The sequence below is a fragment of the Triticum dicoccoides genome, chromosome 7A, assembly GCF_002162155.2.
Source record: "Triticum dicoccoides isolate Atlit2015 ecotype Zavitan chromosome 7A, WEW_v2.0, whole genome shotgun sequence".
NCBI lineage: Eukaryota > Viridiplantae > Streptophyta > Magnoliopsida > Poales > Poaceae > Triticum > Triticum dicoccoides.
The window spans coordinates 117,479,632-117,487,504 of record NC_041392.1 but is presented as its reverse complement, the minus strand read 5'-3'; positions in this window follow the sequence as shown (position 1 = coordinate 117,487,504).

Below are 7,873 nucleotides of genomic sequence, written 5' to 3'. Positions count from 1 at the left end.
ATCGCCTTGTCACGAGAGATCAGCATCAACCTTGCCATCTTGATCTGCTCCACGACATCACTCTTCAGCTTCTTGAGCGGCTGGGTCGGCGATCCAGGCATCTCCAGAGGAGTGACTGGGCTTGAAGTAGCTTGGACTTTTTTCTTCGACGGTAAATCCAGCGCCCGTGTAGTGTTCTGTTTCCGAGGATCTTCGTCCGTTTTCAGCGACAGATTAGCGAGCTTAGAGGTTTGTGAGACACCTTCAGTGTCCACTTCACCATCAATCACCCCACTTTCAACTGAAAAGGGGCTGCAAGAATGCTGGATACCCAGAGTGAGATTTGCTGAAGCTTCTCCAGCGTCTCCCCTTTGTACATGATCATCCATCTTTTGAGTGTTCTCCAGACTAGCCACCATATCTGTTTCAAGTCAGACCAGACAACGTTGTTAAACTCATGGTTATTTCTAATTTTCCATATGCTCCACAAGACACAAGCCACAAAAGCATTCATCGTTGTATGTATTTTGTTAGCTGGCCAAAATCTGGCAATGGATAGATAGTTTGCACCTAAATCAATAGAGAAGAATTTTGAAATATCACTCCAGATTTTCTTGGCAACCACACAATCAAAAAACAAATGATCAACCGTTTCTTGCTCTAGACAAAAAACACATTCCGGGGGGGTTTCAATTCCCCTTTTGAGCAAGTTATTTTTGGTCATCAGTTTGTTGTGTGCTAGTAGCCACAGGAAGACCTGCACTCTAGGTGGTATTACCAAGGAGCATATAGAGGGGATATAAACAGGTGTCACGCCCCTAAAATTGATAATAGCATATAGAGAGCTAGAGGTGTAAATCCCTTTCGATTCATACTGCCAAATCATAGCATCATCTTCCTCAAAGAGGGGAGTTTGTTTAATGATTTGTTCAAGACAGTACCAATCCTCCATCATAGCAGTGGTAAAGGTTCTTCTAAAAGTTAACTCGATATTCTCTCCATCCCAAACCTCTGACACTGTCACACATTATTGGTGACAAATAGAGTACAAGTGCCAGAACTGCACAGAGAGGGGTGAGGTCCCAAACCAGATGTCTTCCCAAAATCTGATTTTTGTTCCTCTCCCAACTTTCCATCTATACCCAAATTTCAATGCTTTCGCAGCCCACATTACACCTTGCCAAAAGGTTGAGGCTGCTTGTGGTCTACTAGCAAAGATATTGGGGGCATTTCTAACATACTTATTATCAACAATGGTCTTCCAGATTTTCCCATCATCTTGAGAATATCTCTTAACCCAGCTCCCAAGCAAACAAAGATTTACATCCTTGATATTAGGCACCCCTAGTCCTCCATGTTCTTTTTTCATGCAGACTAGGTGCTAGTTTGCTAAGTGAAGCTTCCTATTCCCCTCAAAATCACTCCAGAAACATTGACTATTGATTAAGTCCAAGGCCCATTTTGGGAATCTAAAGAAGGATAATAGGTAGACTGGAATACTTGCTAAGCAAGCTTTGATCAGTGTAAGCCTAGCTGAGTAAGAAAGTAATTTCCCTCTCCACCCAGCCATTCTTTTCAAGATCTTGTCTATAAGTGGCAGGATGTCCTCCCTTCTCAGCTTATCATAGTGCAATGGGATCCCTAGGTATTTTATGGGAAAATCACCTATAGTACACCCAAAGATATCTGCAAAAGTTGCTACCTCCCCCTCATCTACACCCAGGGGGATCAGCTCACTTTTAGAATAATTAATTCTCATACCTGAGACATTTTCAAAACAAGTTAGGATTTTTTTTAAGATTAGCTGCTTTTGTCTTATCTTCATTCATGAACAGGATAGTGTCATCTGCATATTGCAAGCAGATGACCCCTCCTGGAATGAGATCAGAGGCCATCCCTCTAATCAAGCTATGTGAGGATGCTTTAGCAAGCATTCTAGTCAATACATCTACAACAAGGTTGAAAAGTAGAGGAGAAGCAGGATCCCCTTGCCTTAATCCTTTGTTTGTTACAAAGAAGTTGCTCTCCACCCCATTTACCTTGACACCCACTGACCCCATATGTGTGATTTGATGGATCCAATTAATCCAAACATGACCAAAATTCCTTTTATGCGGGATTTCCATCAAAAAATCTAAATTAACTTTATCAAATGCCTTCTCATAGTCTAGTTTAAGCACTAGACCTGGGTTGTCAGAGTGGTAAGTAGAGTGCAAGACCTCATGGGCAGTCACCACACTTTCTAGAATGAACCTCCCTTTAATGAAGGCTGTCTGATTATTAGAGGTTAGGAAATTCATAATGACAGCAAGCCTATTAGTTAGCACCTTGGTGAAAACCTTAAAGATGCAGTTTAACAAGCTAATTGGCCTAAACTTTTTCATACTGGTAGCATCTTCCTCTTTTGGGATAAGAGTAATCATGGCAAAATTGAGCCTGTATATGTCTAAATTACCAGCATGAAAATCTTTAAACATTGCCATCACATCTTATTTGATGACCTCCCAAAATTCCTGGAGGAATAGGAAAGATAGGCCATCTGGCCCAGGAGCTCCATCAGAGTAGGAACCAAATATGGCCTCCCTCACCTCCTCCTCAGTAAATGGAGCTTGAAGAGCTTCATTTTTCTCGTTTGAGATTTTCTCCTCTGGGGAGAAGAAATCTTGGCTTAGAGAGAAGCCATATCTATCTTCTTTTTTAAATAGATCCTTATAGAAATCAGAAGCTATTTTCAACATCTCATTGATGTCAGATGTGGTGCCATCTGGCCCTTCTAAAGCATGTATCAGGGTCTTCCTTCTCCTTTGATTAGCTACAGCATTAAAATACTTGGTGTTCCTATCTCCCTCTAGGATTTCTTTATCTCTAGATCTCTGCCTAGCTTTTGTTTCTTCCTTCAGCCAGATGACATGAAGTTCCTTAAGGATGTTCTGCATTCTATTATTTTCCACATCAGACAGATGTGTGGTTTCAGATTTGATATCTAGCATATCAAATTCTACAGTAAGCTCATTCTTCCTTTTCCTAATATTAGCCTCTAAATTTCTACTCCAGCCTCTAGAGAATCTCCTAAACCTTCTTACTTTTTCCTGCCACACATCTATAGGTTTAGTCATTTTAACTGGAGCAGCCCAGTTTTTAGCAACTAGGTCTTTGAAATCTTGGTGTAATAGCCACCATTTCTCAAACTTATAGCTAGCTGTTCTAGGGGAGCTCCCCATGCCTGAATCCCAGAGCAGAGGAAACATGCCTGAATCCTTTTGTCTTAATCTCTGAAAGAAATGCCCCCGTGTTTATCTCTTGAAGTGACCACGTGAGTACACATTGTAATTTGTTTTTTGACTGAACATGTGGCAAACCCTATAAAAATTTACTCCATTCATCTTGCTAGCACCAATTAATAATAAAATAATATGGGAAGTAAAGATACCACTACAAATTAAGCATTTAACGACGGCCGGCCATGGGGGAGGCGGTCCGGGGCAGGTGGCCTCGGTTCCCTCCTCCCCGGCGGCGGCTAGAGCGGCCACATCTCCAGTGGCGCAGGGTGGGGGTCTGGGGCAGGTGGCCTCGACCCCCCCCTTCTCCTTCGGCAGTCAGGACGGCTGCGCCCTCTGGCCTGAGGGTTGGGCCGGGGGGAGTGCTCGGGCAGGCGGCCCCTGCACTTCCCTCTCTTGGCTTACCGGCGACCTAGGGCTTCGGGTTGACGCACTCGTCCGTGGGGCTTGGGAGCCCACCGCCGCCTCCTCCGATAACTTTGGCTGACCCTTCAACGCGAGGTATTACTCGGGAGGAGGTCATTGCCTTTGGTGGGATCCTTGACCCGGTTTCTGCGGGGCGACAGATGAGTTCTCGTATCCAGGAGCACCCGGAGGTTGATGACATGCAGCAGAGGTGCGCTATGAGGGCGGCCAAGCTTCGTGACATTGAGGTCACTACTGGTATGTCTGTCAATGTGTATAATTATATATTGCATTTTTCTAAAGAGGAGATTATTAATCATGCCAACCAATTAGGAGTTTTGCTAGGGAGTAATAATAGTGAAATTTCCAAGTCGGTTAATGATCTCCTAGATTTGGAAGCGGAACGTGCTTTAGAAACAATTCAAAACATAGCAGCGGTAAAACCCATGAATGATGCAGAGATTGATGTGTTGGGGGTCAGAGTGCTCGATAATCTTTGTGCGGATCTTGCACCATCCACTCCTGAGTCTGAGGAAGAGGATGTAATTCTAGAGAATGCAGTTGCTAGACCCACTGAGCCCGGTTATGAGGACCGGATGGAGGACCAAAGTAAACCCAAACGTAAGTGGAAGTGGAAGATTTATCCTGTTTCAGCGATTCGTAGGAGTGCTAGGATTCGGACTACCAAAAAATTTCATGATGAACTATGAAAGGAATCTTTTGGAATAGCAGAGGTCTGAAGGACTTGGCTGAAAGAAGGTTTCTTGCTGAGGCGTCTCTTGAGCATAGATTAGATTTTATTGCTCTCTCGGAAACTGGTAGGGATAATTTTGCGCCCCAGTTTCTCAACACTTTATCGGGCGGTGTCGATTTTTATTTGCATTGCCTTCCTCCGCGAGGAAGATCGGGTGGGATCTTGCTTGGAATGAATTGCGATTCACTGGAAGTCCGAAGTGTAGTGATGGGTGACTTCACAGTTAAGTTTCAGGTCAGGTCCAAAGCTGATGGGTTTAACTGGGCTCTGGTTGCGGTTTATGGTGCCGCGCAACCCGAGCTTAAACCGGAGTTTTGGCGGACCTTGTTCGAATCTGCGGATCCGAGCAGCTCCCAATTTTAGTTGGGGTGACTTCAACATCATTAGGAGGAGAGAGGAAAAGAATAATGATAATTTTGACGTCAGCTGGTCGTTTATGTTCAATACCATTATTAAAAGTTTGGATCTGAGAGAGATAGAGCTTTACGGTAGAAAATTTACCTGGGCTAATGCTTTGCCTAACCCGACGTATGAGAAGCTTGATCGAGTCCTCGTGAGTGTCGAGTGGGAACAGAAGTTCCCCCTCGTAATGGTTCAGGCTCTCTCGCGCGGAATCTCGGATCACACACCTTTATTCGTGGACTCAGGTGAGCCAAACCACGTGGGAAACAAAAACACCTTCTCTTTCGAGCTGGCGTGGTTTGAACGAGAAGGTTTCTTGGAGCTGATTGCCAAGGAATGGGCTAAGGATGCAGGAGGTACGACTTCTGTCAAGCGTTGGCAGAATAAGATTAGGCATTTGAGGAGTTTCCTACGGGGATGGGCTAAACACCTTAGTGGGATTTATAAGGTTGAAAAGGAAAGGCTCCTTTCTCTGATTCAGTCCCTAGATATAAAAGCCGAATCCACGATCTTGCAAGCCGCAGAGCTCCAGGATAAACTAGATGCGGAGATGAGGTTGAAAGAACTTCTCTGCGAAGAAGAATTGAAGTGGGCGTTGCGGGCTAAGGTCTGCAGAGTGGTCCAGGGGGACGCAAACACTCAATTCTTCCACTTGATTGCTAATGGCAAGCACATAAAGAAGAGAATCTTTCAGCTTGAACAAGATGAAGGAACTATTGTAGGACAGGACAACCTGAAACTTTACATAACCGAGTATTATAAGAAGTTATTTGGACCTTCGGAGGATAGTTGTGTGTCCCTCGATGAGTCCAGGATTGAGGATGTGCCTCAACTAACTGCTAATGATAATGATATTTTGGTTGCCCCGTTCTCGGAGAAGGAGGTGTTTGATGCCATAGCGCAGATGAAAAACAATAAGGCTCCCGGGCCTGATGGATTCCCGGTGGAGTTTTACAAAAAGTGTTGGCATATTATTAAGGGGGATTTGCTACCAATGTTCCATGATATTTTCTGTGGACAACTTCAGTTATTTCACTTAAATTTTGGAACAATAACATTGCTTCCTAAGAAAACGGATGCTGTGAGAATTGAGCAGTTCAGGCCGATCTGCCTGCTCAATGCTAGTTTCAAAATTTTCACCAAGGTTGGGACTAATTGGCTCACACAGGTTGCGCATTCTGTGGTGCAGCATTCCCAAACTGCTTTCATGCCGGACAGAAACATCCTAGAAGGGGTGGTGGTCCTTCATGAAACGCTCCATGAGATTCACTCAAAAAATTGGATGGAGTTGTTTTTAAGGCAGATTTTGAGAAAGTGTACGATAAAGTAAAATGGCCATTCCTACAACAGGCATTACGTATGAAAGGTTTTGATGAAGCCTGGCGACGCCAGGTTGAATCATATACGCAAAAAGGGAGTGTTGGAATTAAAGTGAATGACGAGATAGGTCATTATTTGCAGACACATAAGGGCCTGAGACAAGGGGATCCGATGTCCCCTATTCTGTTCAACATTGTAGTTGATATGTTAGCAATTATGATAGGAAGGGCTAAGGAGGCTGGTCAAGTGGGTGGCTTGGTACCTCATCTCGTTGACGAAGGTGTGTCTATCCTTCAGTACGCCGATGATACAATCATATTTATGGAGCATGACTTGGCCAAAGCAAGAAATATGAAGCTAGTGTTATGCTTATTTGAACAATTGACCGGGTTAAAGATTAACTTTCACAAAAGCGAGTTGTTCTGCTTTGGTAGAGCCAATGACGAACAAGAGGCATATAAGCAATTGTTTGGGTGCGATTTTGGGGCTTTACCTTTCACATACTTAGGAATACCAATCCACCATCGTAAGCTGACAAACAGAGAATGGAAGTGCATCGAGGACCGATTTGAAAAGAAACTGAGTTGCTAGAAGGGCAAGCTCATGTCATACGGAGGCCGATTAATTCTGATAAATTTGGTTCTCACGAGTATGCCTATGTTTCTTTTGTCGTTCTTCGAAGTCCCAGTTGGAGTTAGGAAAAGACTAGACTTTTATCGATCACGTTTCTTTTGGCAGGGTGATGAACTAAAAATAAAATACCGTTTAGCCAAATGGGATATCATCTATAGACCGAAAGACCAAGGGGGTCTTGGTATTGAGAATCTTGAAGTTATGAACAGATGTCTTCTCAGGAAGTGGCTGTGGAAGTTATCAAGTGGGACAGACGCCACTTGGGCGCAAATCCTCCATAGCAAGTATCTTCAAACCAAAACTTTGTCTCAGGTGACAGTAAGGCTGACTGACTCACCTTTTTGGAAAGGGCTTATGAAAGTAAAACTATCCCTATTTAATAGGACAAAGTTTATTGTTGGTAACGGTGCTAGTACGCGTTTCTGGGAGGATACTTGGCTCGGAGAGACACCCTTAGCCATTCAATACCCGTCTTTGTATCATATTATTCAACGACATGAGGTGTTTGTTGCAACGGTACTTCAATCTATCCCCCTTAATATTCAGTTCAAAAGGGCGCTAGTGGGCAATCGTTGGGAAGAATGGCTCCGTCTAGTAAGTAGACTGATGGAGGTTCAGCTTTCTCAACAACCCGATGAATTACGCTGGAAGCTTAGTAGGTCTGGAGTATTTATAGTTAAATCAATATATGTTGATGTTATCAATTCAAGCTCGATTCCTAGGTCCAAACATGTTTGAGCTGTCAAAGTCCCTCTGAAAATTAAAGTGTTTATGTGGTTTGTCCATAAACAAGTTATTTTAACCAAGGACAATTTGACAAAGCGTAATTGGACATGACCTACTAGGTGTAGTTTCTGTGATCGGGATGAGACGATAAAACACCCTTTTCTTGATTGCCCGCTAGCCAAAGTTTTATGGCGGACAGTCCATATTTCTTTCAATATTACTCCACCGAGTTCTGTCAACACGTTATTTGGAATGTGGCTTAACGGGATAGAGCCTGAGTTAGCGAGACATATTCACGTAGGAGTCTACGCCCTGTTGTGGGCGCTATGGAATTGTAGAAATGATTTGGTTTTTAACAGGACAACACGCATTCATT